The following is a 17,280-nucleotide window of genomic DNA, read 5'->3' as shown; positions in this document are numbered from 1 at the left end:
CCTAGTCTCTAGTACATATAGCTCTGTTAATACGACCTAGTCTCTAGTACATATAGCTCTATTAATACGACCTAGTCTGTAGTACATATAGCTCTATTAATACGACCTAGTCTCTAGTACATATAGCTCTATTAATACGACCTAGTCTCTAGTACATATAGCTCTATTAATACGACCTAGTCTCTAGTACATATAGCTCTATTAATACGACCTAGTCTCTAGTACGACCTAGTCTCTAGTACGACCTAGTCTCTAGTACATATAGCTCTGTTAATACGACCTAGTCTCTAGTACATATAGCTCTATTAATACGACCTAGTCTCTAGTACATATAGCTCTATTAATACGACCTAGTCTCTAGTACATATAGCTCTATTAATACGACCTAGTCTCTAGTACATATAGCTCTATTAATACGACCTAGTCTCTAGTCCATATAGCTCTATTAATACGGCCTAGTCTCTAGTACATATAGCTCTCTTAGTACGACCTAGTCTCTAGTACATATAGCTCTATTAATACGACCTAGTCTCTAGTACATATAGCTCTATTAATACGACCTAGTCTCTAGTACATATAGCTCTATTAATACGACCTAGTCTCTAGTACATATAGCTCTATTAATACGACCTAGTCTCTAGTACGACCTAGTCTCTAGTACATATAGCTCTATTAATACGACCTAGCCTCTAGTACGACCTAGTCTCTAGTACATATAGCTCTATTAATACGACCTAGTCTCTAGTACATATAGCTCTATTAATACGACCTAGTCTCTAGTACATATAGCTCTATTAATACGACCTAGTCTCTAGTACGACATAGTCTCTAGTACATATAGCTCTATTAATACGACCTAGTCTCTAGTACATATAGCTCTATTAATACGACCTAGTCTCTAGTACATATAGCTCTACTAATACGACCTAGTCTCTAGTACGACCTAGTCTCTAGTACATATAGCTCAATTAATACGACCTAGTCTCTAGTACATATAGCTCTATTAATACGACCTAGTCTCTATTACATATAGCTCTATTAATACGACCTAGTCTCTAGTACATGTAGCTCTATTAATACGACCTAGTCTCTAGTACGACCTAGTCTCTAGTACATATAGCTCTGTTAATACGACCTAGTCTCTAGTACGACCTAGTCTCTAGTACATATAGCTCTATTAATACGACCTAGTCTCTAGTACGACCTAGTCTCTAGTACATATAGCTCTATTAATACGACCTAGTCTCTAGTACATATAGCTCTATTAATACGACCTAGTCTCTAGTACATATAGCTCTATTAATAAGACCTAGTCTCTAGTACATATAGCTCTATTAATACGACCTAGTCTCTAGTACATATAGCTCTATTAATACGAGCTAGTGTCTAGTACATATAGCTCTATTAATACGACCTAGTCTCTAGTACATATAGCTCTATTAATACGACCTAGTCTCTAGTACATATAGCTCTATTAATACGACCTAGTCTCTAGTACATATAGCTCTATTAATACGACCTAGTCTCTAGTACATATAGCTCTATTTATACGCCATAGTCTTTAGTACGACCTAGTCTCTAGTACGACCTAGTCTCTAGTACGACCTAGTCTCTAGTACATATAGCTCTATTAATACGACCTAGTCTCTAGTACATATAGCTCTATTAATACGACCTAGTCTCTAGTACGACCTAGTCTCTAGTACATATAGCTCTATTAATACGACCTAGTCTCTAGTACATATATCTCTATTAATACGACCTAGTCTCTAGTACGACCTAGTCTCTAGTACGACCTAGTCTCTAGTACATATAGCTCTATTAATACGACCTAGTCTCTAGTACGACCTAGTCTCTAGTACATATAGCTCTATTAATACGACCTAGTCTCTAGTACATATAGCTCTATTAATACGACCTAGCCTCTAGTACATATAGCTCTATTAATTCGACATAGTCTCTAGTACGACCTAGTCTCTAGTACATATAGCTCTGTTAATACGACCTAGTCTCTAGTACGACCTAGTCTCTAGTACATATAGCTCTATTAATACGACCTAGTCTCTAGTACATATAGCTCTGTTAATACGACCTAGTCTCTAGTACATATAGCTCTATTAATACGACCTAGTCTGTAGTACATATAGCTCTATTAATACGACCTAGTCTCTAGTACATATAGCTCTATTAATACGACCTAGTCTCTAGTACATATAGCTCTATTAATACGACCTAGTCTCTAGTACATATAGCTCTATTAATACGACCTAGTCTCTAGTACGACCTAGTCTCTAGTACGACCTAGTCTCTAGTACATATAGCTCTGTTAATACGACCTAGTCTCTAGTACATATAGCTCTATTAATACGACCTAGTCTCTAGTACATATAGCTCTATTAATACGACCTAGTCTCTAGTACATATAGCTCTATTAATACGACCTAGTCTCTAGTACATATAGCTCTATTAATACGACCTAGTCTCTAGTCCATATAGCTCTATTAATACGGCCTAGTCTCTAGTACATATAGCTCTCTTAGTACGACCTAGTCTCTAGTACATATAGCTCTATTAATACGACCTAGTCTCTAGTACATATAGCTCTATTAATACGACCTAGTCTCTAGTACATATAGCTCTATTAACACGACCTAGTCTCTAGTACATATAGCTCTATTAATACGACCTAGTCTCTAGTACGACCTAGTCTCTAGTACATATAGCTCTATTAATACGACCTAGCCTCTAGTACGACCTAGTCTCTAGTACATATAGCTCTATTAATACGACCTAGTCTCTAGTACATATAGCTCTATTAATACGACCTAGTCTCTAGTACATATAGCTCTATTAATACGACCTAGTCTCTAGTACGACCTAGTCTCTAGTACATATAGCTCTATTAATACGACCTAGTCTCTAGTACATATAGCTCTATTAATACGACCTAGTCTCTAGTACATATAGCTCTATTAATACGACCTAGTCTCTAGTACGACCTAGTCTCTAGTACATATAGCTCTATTAATACGACCTAGTCTCTAGTACATATAGCTCTATTAATACGACCTAGTCTCTATTACATATAGCTCTATTAATACGACCTAGTCTCTAGTACATATAGCTCTATTAATACGACCTAGTCTCTAGTACGACCTAGTCTCTAGTACATATAGCTCTGTTAATACGACCTAGTCTCTAGTACGACCTAGTCTCTAGTACATATAGCTCTATTAATACGACCTAGTCTCTAGTACATATAGCTCTATTAATACGACCTAGCCTCTAGTACATATAGCTCTATTAATACGACCTAGTCTCTAGTACATATAGCTCTATTAATATGACCTAGTCTCTAGTACGACCTAGTCTCTAGTACATATAGCTCTATTAATACGACCTAGTCTCTAGTACATATAGCTCTATTAATACGACCTAGTCTCTAGTACATATAGCTCTGTTAATACGACCTAGTCTCTAGTACATATAGCTCTATTAATACGACCTAGTCTGTAGTACATATAGCTCTATTAATACGACCTAGTCTCTAGTACATATAGCTCTATTAATACGACCTAGTCTCTAGTACATATAGCTCTATTAATACGACCTAGTCTCTAGTACATATAGCTCTATTAATACGACCTAGTCTCTAGTACGACCTAGTCTCTAGTACGACCTAGTCTCTAGTACATATAGCTCTGTTAATACGACCTAGTCTCTAGTACATATAGCTCTATTAATACGACCTAGTCTCTAGTACATATAGCTCTATTAATACGACCTAGTCTCTAGTACATATAGCTCTATTAATACGACCTAGTCTCTAGTACGACCTAGTCTCTAGTACATATAGCTCTATTAATACGACCTAGTCTCTAGTACATATAGCTCTATTAATACGACCTAGTCTCTAGTACATATAGCTCTGTTAATACGACGTAGTCTCTAGTACATATAGCTCTATTAATACGACCTAGTCTGTAGTACATATAGCTCTATTAATACGACCTAGTCTCTAGTACATATAGCTCTATTAATACGACCTAGTCTCTAGTACATATAGCTCTATTAATACGACCTAGTCTCTAGTACATATAGCTCTATTAATACGACCTAGTCTCTAGTACGACCTAGTCTCTAGTACGACCTAGTCTCTAGTACATATAGCTCTGTTAATACGACCTAGTCTCTAGTACATATAGCTCTATTAATACGACCTAGTCTCTAGTACATATAGCTCTATTAATACGACCTAGTCTCTAGTACATATAGCTCTATTAATACGACCTAGTCTCTAGTACATATAGCTCTATTAATACGACCTAGTCTCTAGTCCATATAGCTCTATTAATACGGCCTAGTCTCTAGTACATATAGCTCTCTTAGTACGACCTAGTCTCTAGTACATATAGCTCTATTAATACGACCTAGTCTCTAGTACATATAGCTCTATTAATACGACCTAGTCTCTAGTACATATAGCTCTATTAATACGACCTAGTCTCTAGTACATATAGCTCTATTAATACGACCTAGTCTCTAGTACGACCTAGTCTCTAGTACATATAGCTCTATTAATACGACCTAGTCTCTAGTACATATAGCTCTATTAATACGACCTAGTCTCTAGTACATATAGCTCTATTAATACGACCTAGTCTCTAGTACGACCTAGTCTCTAGTACATATAGCTCTATTAATACGACCTAGTCTCTAGTACATATAGCTCTATTAATACGACCTAGTCTCTATTACATATAGCTCTATTAATACGACCTAGTCTCTAGTACATATAGCTCTATTAATACGACCTAGTCTCTAGTACGACCTAGTCTCTAGTACATATAGCTCTGTTAATACGACCTAGTCTCTAGTACGACCTAGTCTCTAGTACATATAGCTCTATTAATACGACCTAGTCTCTAGTACATATAGCTCTATTAATACGACCTAGCCTCTAGTACATATAGCTCTATTAATACGACCTAGTCTCTAGTACATATAGCTCTATTAATATGACCTAGTCTCTAGTACGACCTAGTCTCTAGTACATATAGCTCTATTAATACGACCTAGTCTCTAGTACATATAGCTCTATTAATACGACCTAGTCTCTAGTACATATAGCTCTGTTAATACGACCTAGTCTCTAGTACATATAGCTCTATTAATACGACCTAGTCTGTAGTACATATAGCTCTATTAATACGACCTAGTCTCTAGTACATATAGCTCTATTAATACGACCTAGTCTCTAGTACATATAGCTCTATTAATACGACCTAGTCTCTAGTACATATAGCTCTATTAATACGACCTAGTCTCTAGTACGACCTAGTCTCTAGTACGACCTAGTCTCTAGTACATATAGCTCTGTTAATACGACCTAGTCTCTAGTACATATAGCTCTATTAATACGACCTAGTCTCTAGTACATATAGCTCTATTAATACGACCTAGTCTCTAGTACATATAGCTCTATTAATACGACCTAGTCTCTAGTACATATAGCTCTGTTAATACGACGTAGTCTCTAGTACATATAGCTCTATTAATACGACCTAGTCTGTAGTACATATAGCTCTATTAATACGACCTAGTCTCTAGTACATATAGCTCTATTAATACGACCTAGTCTCTAGTACATATAGCTCTATTAATACGACCTAGTCTCTAGTACATATAGCTCTATTAATACGACCTAGTCTCTAGTACGACCTAGTCTCTAGTACGACCTAGTCTCTAGTACATATAGCTCTGTTAATACGACCTAGTCTCTAGTACATATAGCTCTATTAATACGACCTAGTCTCTAGTACATATAGCTCTATTAATACGACCTAGTCTCTAGTACATATAGCTCTATTAATACGACCTAGTCTCTAGTACATATAGCTCTATTAATACGACCTAGTCTCTAGTCCATATAGCTCTATTAATACGGCCTAGTCTCTAGTACATATAGCTCTCTTAGTACGACCTAGTCTCTAGTACATATAGCTCTATTAATACGACCTAGTCTCTAGTACATATAGCTCTATTAATACGACCTAGTCTCTAGTACATATAGCTCTATTAATACGACCTAGTCTCTAGTACATATAGCTCTATTAATACGACCTAGTCTCTAGTACGACCTAGTCTCTAGTACATATAGCTCTATTAATACGACCTAGTCTCTAGTACGACCTAGTCTCTAGTACATATAGCTCTATTAATACGACCTAGTCTCTAGTACATATAGCTCTATTAATACAACCTAGTCTCTAGTACATATAGCTCTATTAATACGACCTAGTCTCTAGTACATATAGCTCTATTAATACGACCTAGTCTCTAGTACGACCTAGTCTCTAGTACATATAGCTCTATTAATACGACCTAGTCTCTAGTACATATAGCTCTATTAATATGACCTAGTCTCTAGTACATATAGCTCTATTAATAAGACCTAGTCTCTAGTACATATAGCTCTATTAATACGACCTAGTCTCTAGTACATCTAGCTCTATTAATACGACCTAGTCTCTAGTACATATAGCTCTATTAATACGACCTAGTCTCTAGTACATATAGCTCTATTAATACGACCTAGTCTCTAGTACATATAGCTCTATTAATACGACCTAGTCTCTAGTACATATAGCTCTATTAATACGACCTAGTCTCTAGTACATATAGCTCTATTAATACGCCATAGTCTTTAGTACGACCTAGTCTCTAGTACGACCTAGTCTCTAGTACGACCTAGTCTCTAGTACATATAGCTCTATTAATACGACCTAGTCTCTAGTACATATATCTCTATTAATACGACCTAGTCTCTAGTACGACCTAGTCTCTAGTACGACCTAGTCTCTAGTACATATAGCTCTATTAATACGACCTAGTCTCTAGTACGACCTAGTCTCTAGTACATATAGCTCTATTAATACGACCTAGTCTCTAGTACATATAGCTCTATTAATACGACCTAGCCTCTAGTACATATAGCTCTATTAATTCGACATAGTCTCTAGTACGACCTAGTCTCTAGTACATATAGCTCTGTTAATACGACCTAGTCTCTAGTACGACCTAGTCTCTAGTACATATAGCTCTATTAATACGACCTAGTCTCTAGTACATATAGCTCTATTAATACGACCTAGTCTCTAGTACATATAGCTCTATTAATACGACCTAGTCTCTAGTACATATAGCTCTATTAATACGACCTAGTCTCTAGTACGACCTAGTCTCTAGTACATATAGCTCTATTAATACGACCTAGTCTCTAGTACATATAGCTCTATTAATACGACCTAGTCTCTAGTACATATAGCTCTATTAATAAGACCTAGTCTCTAGTACATATAGCTCTATTAATACGACCTAGTCTCTAGTACATCTAGCTCTATTAATACGACCTAGTCTCTAGTACATATAGCTCTATTAATACGACCTAGTCTCTAGTACATATAGCTCTATTAATACGACCTAGTCTCTAGTACGACCTAGTCTCTAGTACATATAGCTCTATTAATACGACCTAGTCTCTAGTACATATATCTCTATTAATACGACCTAGTCTCTAGTACGACCTAGTCTCTAGTACGACCTAGTCTCTAGTACATATAGCTCTATTAATACGACCTAGTCTCTAGTACGACCTAGTCTCTAGTACATATAGCTCTATTAATACGACCTAGTCTCTAGTACATATAGCTCTATTAATACGACCTAGCCTCTAGTACATATAGCTCTATTAATTCGACATAGTCTCTAGTACGACCTAGTCTCTAGTACATATAGCTCTGTTAATACGACCTAGTCTCTAGTACGACCTAGTCTCTAGTACATATAGCTCTATTAATACGACCTAGTCTCTAGTACATATAGCTCTATTAATACGACCTAGTCTCTAGTACATATAGCTCTATTAATACGACCTAGTCTCTAGTACATATAGCTCTATTAATACGACCTAGTCTCTAGTACGACCTAGTCTCTAGTACATATAGCTCTATTAATACGACCTAGTCTCTAGTACATATAGCTCTATTAATACGACCTAGTCTCTAGTACATATCTCTATTAATACGACCTAGTCTCTAGTACATATAGCTCTGTTAATACGACCTAGTCTCTAGTACGACCTAGTCTCTAGTACATATAGCTCTATTAATACGACCTAGTCTCTAGTACATATAGCTCTATTAATACGACCTAGTCTCTAGTACATATAGCTCTATTAATACGACCTAGTCTCTAGTACGACCTAGTCTCTAGTACATATAGCTCTGTTAATACGACCTAGTCTCTAGTACATATAGCTCTATTAATACGACCTAGTCTCTAGTACATATAGCTCTATTAATACGACCTAGTCTCTAGTACATATAGCTCTATTAATACGACCTAGTCTCTAGTACATATAGCTCTATTAATACGACCTAGTCTCTAGTACATATAGCTCTATACGGTGGATGATATCAGATGCCATTTTCTTCAACATGTGGTTCATTTCACTAACAACTCATGCTTTATACTCGTCATAGATTTGATTTGCAATGTAAGATGTCGTCGACACTAATCACCGGTATGAGTGCTTCCTAATCACGACCTCTGATCAACTTACATGAGAGAAGAACAAGATTATTATTTTTTTTAAGTAGTAAAACAACATTATCTGTTCGTTTTCCCTCACAACTAAAGAGCATTGAGGCGCTAGGCTAAACTTCTCCACTGTTTGGTCCCCAACACTCTGTGTGTGAGAGACACAGTTTTGCATCTCGCTCATCTCAACAACAAAAAATCTGTGGTGAACGCTTGTGACAATGTGACAACGCTGAGTCTACCTCTGAAATCTGCTCAAGTCAGTGTTGTGTTGGACTTACTGGTTGACTTTACCCTCGGTGCTATTCAACAGGTTCATCAACTTGTCCTGAGCTTCGTCCAACATCTCCTGCCTCACGTCAACTGTAACACACACACACACACACACAGCTTCCCAGAAGTCTGAAGCATGGCTAGCGTGGCTACACGGAACAGTTTTAGTCTGACTGTCGGGACTATATATTTATGTAACAGACCGTCATGGCCAAAACAAAGATTCAAGTCAGAGGTGCAGATCAGGGTATGATGGGCCTTCCGATGGTTCACAAACCAGATGGCCCTCTTTAACCGTTTCACAGCCTTTATCAGTTCAACTAAACCGCTCATACATCTGGATTCCTGTCGTGAATGAAAAACAGACGAGAGGTTGGGGTGTGTTTGTGTGTGTGTGTGTGTGTACTATGATGTAATAACCATGTCTACAGCTGATAGCGTAATCAGTAGACCATTGCAGCTTACAGTGTGTGTGTGTGTGTGTGTGTGTGTGTGTGTGTGTGTGTGTGTGTGTGTGTGTGTGTGTGTGTGTGTGTGTGTGTGTGTGTGTGTGTGTCTCTGTGTCTGAGAATGCAGACTGATGTGGGAAACTCTATTCCTGGGTGGGATTGATTCCTGTAGTGTTAGCACTGTTACTATACTAATAATGTGATTTACTCTATTTGTGTTATTCGAGCGGTTGGCTGATAACAACATGTGAAATGGGCCTGTAGAACATTCTGGAATGGAATGCCAGATGTCTACTGGGTAACGTAGTTGGACTCCAGACCAGGGGTTTTCAGACCTCTCCTCAGGGACCCACAGCCATCCCATGTATTTGAATAATTCAACACACATGATTCTAGTTGTCAATTAATCATCAAGTCCTTTTCTTCGTTTTGTCAGGAATTCATTCCCTTTTTTCTCCCAATGTCGCGGTATCCAATCCGAAAGTTAAGGCCTCGTCTCACCGCAGCGACTCCCAGCGAGCTTGGGAGAGTTGAAGATCGAGACATGCTTCCTCCGAAACATGCCCTGCTGCTTCCTCTGAAACATGCCCTGCTGCTTCCTCTGAAACATGTCCTGCTGCTTCCTCTGAAACATGCCCTGCTGCTTCCTCTGAAACATGTCCTGCTGCTTCCTCTGAAACATGCCCTGCTGCTTCCTCTGAAACACTCTGAAACATGCCCTGCTGCTTCCTCTGAAACATGCCCTGCTGCTTCCTCTGAAACATGCCCTGCTGCTTCCTCTGAAACATGTCCTGCTGCTTCCTCTGAAACATGCCCTGCTGCTTCCTCTGAAACATGCCCTGCTGCTTCCTCTGAAACATGTCCTGCTGCTTCCTCTGAAACATGCCCTGCTGCTTCCTCTGAAACACTCTGAAACATGCCCTGCTGCTTCCTCTGAAACATGCCCTGCTGCTTCCTCTGAAACATGCCCTGCTGCTTCCTCTGAAACATGTCCTGCTGCTTCCTCTGAAACATGTCCTGCTGCTTCCTCTGAAACATGCCCTGCTGCTTCCTCTGAAACATGCCCTGCTGCTTCCTCTGAAACATGCCCTGCTGCTTCCTCTGAAACATGTCCTGCTGCTTCCTCTGAAACACTCTGAAACACGCCCTGCTGCTTCCTCTGAAACATGCCCTGCTGCTTCCTCTGAAACATGCCCTGCTGCTTCCTCTGAAACATGTCCTGCTGCTTCCTCTGAAACATGTCCTGCTGCTTCCTCTGAAACATGCCCTGCTGCTTCCTCTGAAACATGCCCTGCTGCTTCCTCTGAAACATGCCCTGCTGCTTCCTCTGAAACATGCCCGGCTGCTTCCTCTGAAACATGCCCTGCTGCGTCCTCTGAAACATGCCCTGCTGCTTCCTCTGAAACATGCCCTGCTGCTTCCTCTGAAACATGCCCTGCTGCTTCCTCTGAAACATGCCCTGCTGCTTCCTCTGAAACCTTGCCCTGCTGCTTCCTCTGAAACATGCCCTGCTGCGTCCTCTGAAACATGCCCTGCTGCTTCCTCTGAAACATGCCCTGCTGCGTCCTCTGAAACATGCCCTGCTGCTTCCTCTGAAACATGCCCTGCTGCGTCCTCTGAAACATGCCCTGCTGCTTCCTCTGAAACATGCCCTGCTGCTTCCTCTGAAACATGTCCTGCTGCTTCCTCTGAAACATGCCCTGCTGCTTCCTCTGAAACATGCCCTGCTGCGTCCTCTGAAACATGCCCTGCTGCGTCCTCTGAAACATGCCCTGCTGCTTCCTCTGAAACATGCGCTGCTGCTTCCTCTAAAACATATCCTGCTGCTTCCTCCGACTTCCTCCGACTTCCTTCGACTGACTTCCTGGTTAGCCAGGAAGTCAGTCGAACTGATCAAGTCTTTTGATTGGTGAATCAGGAGAGGAAGTGAGCCGAACCCGGCCAAACCCGGACAACGCTGGGCCAATTGTGCACCACCCTATAGGTCTCCCGGTCACGGCCGGTTGTGACACAGCCTGGGCTCAAACCCGGGTCTGTAGTGATGCCTCAAGCACTGAGATGCAGTGCCTTTAGGCCGCTGTGCCACTTTGGTTGAGGTCTGTAGATCCTATTTCACAGACATCTGGAAACACTGGACAGTTACTTTAAGTTCCATCACTTGGCTGCATCCCAAATGAAATGGCACCCTATTTCCTAAACAGGGCACCCTATTTCCTAAACAGGGCACCCTATTTCCTAAACAGGGCACCGTATTTGACCAGACTATACTGGCTAGGCCATGAGCTTAGACTGGAGAACCTGGCACAAAAGACTCGGGACAGCATGCCAAATGGTGCCCTATTCCCAATGGGGACTAGTCAAAAAGTAGTGCACTATACAGGGAATAGGGTGCCATTTTTTTGGGACTCGGGAAAAGCCTAGTTTACTGTAGAGAGAAGGGAAAAAGCAGACCGGTTTTCAAAGAGGAACGTGGCGATGAAAACAGGTGTCTGTAATCAGCTGATTTATGTCTGGATCAAACACCTGTCCTCCTCCTCACCTGCTGCTGTAGCTAGAGATGTTCTGGGTGATATGCATTCCTTTTCCATACCTTCCTGTCTGTACATACCTGTCTGTACATTCCATTTCTTCCTGTCTGTACATACCTGTCTGTACATACCATACCTTCCTGTCTGTACATTCCATACATTCCTGTCTGTACATACCATACCTTCCTGTCTGTACATACCATACCTTCCTGTCTGTACATTCCATACCTTCCTGTCTGTACATTCCTGTCTGTGCATTCCATACCTTCCTGTCTGTACATACCTGTCTGTACATACCATACCTTCCTGTCTGTACATTCCATACATTCCTGTCTGTACATACCATACCTTCCTGTCTGTACATACCATACCTTCCTGTCTGTACATACCATACATTCCTGTCTGTACATACCATACCTTCCTGTCTGTACATTCCATACCTTCCTGTCTGTACATACCTGTCTGTACATACCATACCTTCCTGTCTGTACATACCATACCTTCCTGTCTGTACATACCATACCTTCCTGTCTGTACATACCATACCTTCCTGTCTGTACATACCATACCTTCCTGTCTGTACATCTAAATTAAAATGTAACAATAAACTTGGCAAATAAGAAAGGGAAATAGTTACGAAATAAAATAACAATAACATGGCTATGTACCAGGAGTACCTGTACTGAGTCAATGCAGGCGTACCAGGTAGTAACATGGCTATGTACCAGGAGTACCTGTACTGAGTCAATGCAGGCGTACCAGGTAGTAACATGGCTATGTACCAGGAGTACCTGTACTGAGTCAATGCAGGCGTACCAGGTAGTAACATGGCTATGTACCAGGAGTACCTGTACTGAGTCAATGCAGGCGTACCAGGTAGTAACATGGCTATGTACCAGGAGTACCTGTACTGAGTCAATGCAGGCGTACCAGGTAGTAACATGGCTATATACCAGGAGTACCTGTACTGAGTCAATGCAGGCGTACCAGGTAGTAACATGGCTATATACCAGGAGTACCTGTACTGAGTCAATGCAGGCGTACCAGGTAGTAACATGGCTATATACCAGGAGTACCTGTACTGAGTGAATGCAGGCGTACCAGATAGTAACATGGCTATATACCAGGAGTACCTGTACTGAGTCAATGCAGGCGTACCAGGTAGTAACATGGCTATATACCAGGAGTACCTGTACTGAGTCAATGCAGGCGTACCAGGTAGTAACATGGCTATATACCAGGAGTACCTGTACTGAGTCAATGCAGGCGTACCAGGTAGTAACATGGCTATATACCAGGAGTACCTGTACTGAGTCAATGCAGGCGTACCAGGTAGTAACATGGCTATATACCAGGAGTACCTGTACTGAGTCAATGCAGGCGTACCAGGTAGTAACATGGCTATATACCAGGAGTACCTGTACTGAGTCAATGCAGGCGTACCAGGTAGTAACATGGCTATATACCAGGAGTACCTGTACTGAGTCAATGCAGGCGTACCAGGTAGTAACATGGCTATATACCAGGAGTACCTGTACTGAGTCAATGCAGGCGTACCAGGTAGTAACATGGCTATATATCAGGAGTACCTGTACTGAGTCAATGCAGGCGTACCAGGTAGTAACATGGCTATATACCAGGAGTACCTGTACTGAGTCAATGCAGGCGTACCAGGTAGTAACATGGCTATATACCAGGAGTACCTGTACTGAGTCAATGCAGGCGTACCAGGTAGTAACATGGCTATATACCAGGAGTACCTGTACTGAGTCAATGCAGGCGTACCAGGTAGTAACATGGCTATATACCAGGAGTACCTGTACTGAGTCAATGCAGGCGTACCAGGTAGTAACATGGCTATATACCAGGAGTACCTGTACTGAGTCAATGCAGGCGTACCAGGTAGTAACATGGCTATATACCAGGAGTACCTGTACTGAGTCAATGCAGGCGTACCAGATAGTAACATGGCTATATACCAGGAGTACCTGTACTGAGTCAATGCAGGCGTACCAGGTAGTAACATGGCTATGTAGCAGGAGTACCTATACTGAGTCAATGCAGGCGTACCAGGTAGTAACATGGCTATGTACCAGGAGTACCTGTACTGAGTCAATGCAGGCGTACCAGGTAGTAACATGGCTATGTACCAGGAGTACCTGTACTGAGTCAATGCAGGCGTACCAGGTAGTAACATGGCTGTATACCAGGAGTACCTGTACTGAGTCAATGCAGGCGTACCAGGTAGTAACATGGCTATATACCAGGAGTACCTGTACTGAGTCAATGCAGGCGTACCAGGTAGTAACATGGCTATATACCAGGAGTACCTGTACTGAGTCAATGCAGGCGTACCAGGTAGTAACATGGCTATAGTTTTTCATGGCTATAGTTTTTACTAGCCACCGTGCTTGTACTGAGTCAAAGGTAGTTGAGGTAATATGTACATGTAGGTAGGGGTACCAGGTAGTTGAGGTAATATGTACATGTAGGTAGAGGTAAAAGAGACTAAGCCATCAGGATAGATAATAAACAATAGCAGCACTGTATGGGAAGAGTGTGAAAGACTGTCTGTGTGAGTGGCGTCAATACGCATGAGTGCGTGTGTGTGTGTGTGTGTGTGTGTGTGTGTGTGTGTGTGTGCGTGCGTGCGTGTGTGTGAAACTCACAGGATGCATGTTTTGGAATATGTGTACATGTTACACATGATTCATTATATTACATATGATTCATTATATTACACATGATTCATTATATTACACATGATTCATTATATTACATATGATTCATTATATTACACATGATTCATTATATTACACATGATTCATTATATTACATATGATTCATTATATTACACATGATTCATTACATTACACATGATTCATTATATTACACATGATTCATTATATTACATATGATTCATTATATTACATATGAATCATTATATTACACACGATTCATTATATTACACATGATTCATTACATTACACATGATTCATTATATTACATATGATTCATTATATTACACATGATTCATTATATTACATATGAATCATTATATTACACATGATTCATTATATTACACATGATTCATTACATTACACATGATTCATTATATTACACATGATTCATTATATTACACATGATTCATTGTTATAATACCTGATGATGGTTACCTGTCCCTGTAGCTTGTGGAGCTCCTCTACCAGCTGGCCAGATTCATGCTGCATGTTATTTACTGTGGTGATCACCTACATCTTCCACTCCTCCATCTTCTTCACCTGGATACATTACAATACACACACAGTCACACACCTCGAAATTACAATACCTACACACACCTCGGTTCACACACTGTTCACCTGGATACATTACAATACACACACCTCGGTTCACACACTGTTCACACACACTACAATACACACACACTACAATGCACACACACTACAATGCACACACACTACAATGCACACACACTACAATGCACACACACTACACTACACGCACACTACAACACACACACACTACAATACACACACACTACAATACACACACACTACAATACACACACACTACACTACACACACACTACAATGCACACACACTACAATACACACACACTACACTACACACACACTACAATGCACACACACTACACTACACACACACTACAATAAACACACACTACAATACACACACACTACAATGCACACACACTACACTACACACACACTACAATACACACACACACACACTACAATACACACACACTACAATACACACACACACTACACTACACACACACTACACTACACACACACTACAATACACACACACTACAATACACACACACTACACTACACACACACTACACTACACACACACACTACAATACACACACATTACACTACACACACACTAGAATATACACACACTACAATACACACACACTACACTACACACACACTACACTACACACACACTACACTACACACACACACTAGAATATACACACACTACAATACACACACACTACACTACACACACACTACACTACACACACACTACACACACTACACTACACACACACTACAATACACACACACTACACTACACACACACTAGAATATACACACACTACAATACACACACACTACACTACACACACACTACACTACACACACACTACACTACACACACACTACACTACACACACACTACACTACACACACACTACAATACACACACACTACAATACACACACACTACACTACACACACACTACAATACACACACACTACAATACACACACACTACACTACACACACACTACAATACACACACACTACAATACACACACACTAAAATACACACACTACACTACACACACACTACAATACACACACACTACAATACACACACACTACACTACACACACACTACAATACACACACACTACAATACACACACACTACAATACACACACACTACACTACACACACACTACAATACACACACACACTACAATACACACACACTAAAATACACACACACTACACTACACACACACTACAATACACACACACTACAATACACACACACTAAAATACACACACACTACAATACACACACACTACACTACACACACATTACAATACACACACACACTACACACACACTACAATACACACACACTACACTACACACACACTACACTACACACACATTACAATACACACACACACTACACACACACTACAATACACACACACTACACTACACACACACTACACACACACTACAATACACACACACATCTGTGTGATTCCTGATCTGTGATGTGAATAATGTTTTTACTCATCTCATGCTTTTCTGTATTGGCTGTTGTTGTTGTTGTTGTTGTTGTTTTTTTGTCCTGTAAAGCAGTTTGTCTTGTTTTGCGAAACAAGGCAAATATCTGTAAAAACAGGCAATAAAAATGCTAAATATCTTATATTGCCTGTTGTTTCAGTGTATGTCAATCAACATACACCTGCACCTGTCAATCAACATACACCTGCACCTGTCAATCAACATACACCTGCACCTGTCAATCAACATACACCTGCACCTGTCAATCAACATACACCTGCACCTGTCAATCAACATACACCTGCACCTGTCAATCAACATACACCTGCATATGTCAATCAACATACACCTGCACCTGTCAATCAACATACACCTGCACCTGTCAATCAACATACACCTGCACCTGTCAATCAACATACACCTGCACCTGTCAATCAACATACACCTGCACCTGTCAATCAACATACACCTGCACCTGTCAATCAACATACACCTGCACCTGTCAATCAACATACACCTGCATATGTCAATCAACATACACCTGCACCTGTCAATCAACATACACCTGCACCTGTCAA

Source organism: Oncorhynchus kisutch, linkage group LG7, assembly GCF_002021735.2.
Source record: "Oncorhynchus kisutch isolate 150728-3 linkage group LG7, Okis_V2, whole genome shotgun sequence".
Lineage (NCBI taxonomy): Eukaryota > Metazoa > Chordata > Actinopteri > Salmoniformes > Salmonidae > Oncorhynchus > Oncorhynchus kisutch.
Note: the sequence above shows the minus strand (reverse complement) of the source record.